Raw genomic sequence first — 1019 nt, 5'->3', positions numbered from 1 at the left:
GGGTCTCACTCTTGCTCAGGCTGGTCTCGAACTCCTGAGTTCCAATGATCCGCCCACCTTGGCCTCCTAGAGTGCTAGGATTACAGGCGTGAGCCACTGCGCCCGGCCCATTGTACCAGTATTAAGAGATGGGACATTTAAGAGGTAATTGGGCCACGAGGGCTCTGAGTAGATTAATTATTGAGGGAGTGGGTTAGTTACTAAAGGATGAGTTTGGCTCCTCTCTCTTGCCCTCTCTTTGCCCTTCAGCCCTGGGATGATGCAGCAAGAGCAGCAAGAAGGCCCTTGCGAGATGCCGGCACCTTGACATTGGACTTCCCAGCCTCCAAAAGTGTGAACCAGTAAGTTTCTGTTCTTTATCAATTACCCAGTCTCAGGTATTTTGTTATGGCAGCACAAAAAGGACTAAGACGAGTACTTTTCTTTCTGGTGAATGGCTTGCCCAGGAAAAACAAATGCTTTTGAAAAGTTCCAAAAGATCTTTCTCCAAGAGCAAGCCATTATTAATTTAATTCTTTAAAAACAAACAAAAACAGTAATCTTGGTTTTTATAAATCTTTCCCCTCATTTCAGAGTTCATCAGTCATACATATTAGATAAACAAGTTCCAGGTTTATGCAGATTTGTATATGTTTAAAGCTTTTACATTTAGACTCAGCCCTTTCAAATGCATTGATTCTGCAGTGCCTCACCCCTGACTCCAGCTAGATTCTGCAAAGACTGGATGAAGCCATCAAAGTCCACCCGTCCCTGGAGGGGACCATGGAGGTAAGTTTCACCGGGCAGCCCTGAGCAGGTCAGCCAGCCTGGACTTGGCTAGCCTAGCAGCAGATGTGCGCGGGTTCTCCGAGGCAGCAGTGTTCCTCCTCTCACAGAACAGGCTGGGATTTGCCATGTAGCCATCTGTCTAGCTCTCAGAACATCTTGGTTTTCCAAGCAGTAGAGAATCAGCACCTTTAATAACACTAGTGTCCTAGGGCACCCTGATCCCGGGTAGACCCCCTGTTTTTTTTTTTTTT

This window comes from Propithecus coquereli, unplaced genomic scaffold (genome assembly GCF_000956105.1).
Source record: "Propithecus coquereli isolate 6110/MARCELLA unplaced genomic scaffold, Pcoq_1.0 Scaffold5, whole genome shotgun sequence".
NCBI lineage: Eukaryota > Metazoa > Chordata > Mammalia > Primates > Indriidae > Propithecus > Propithecus coquereli.
This window is presented reverse-complemented; position numbering follows the sequence as displayed.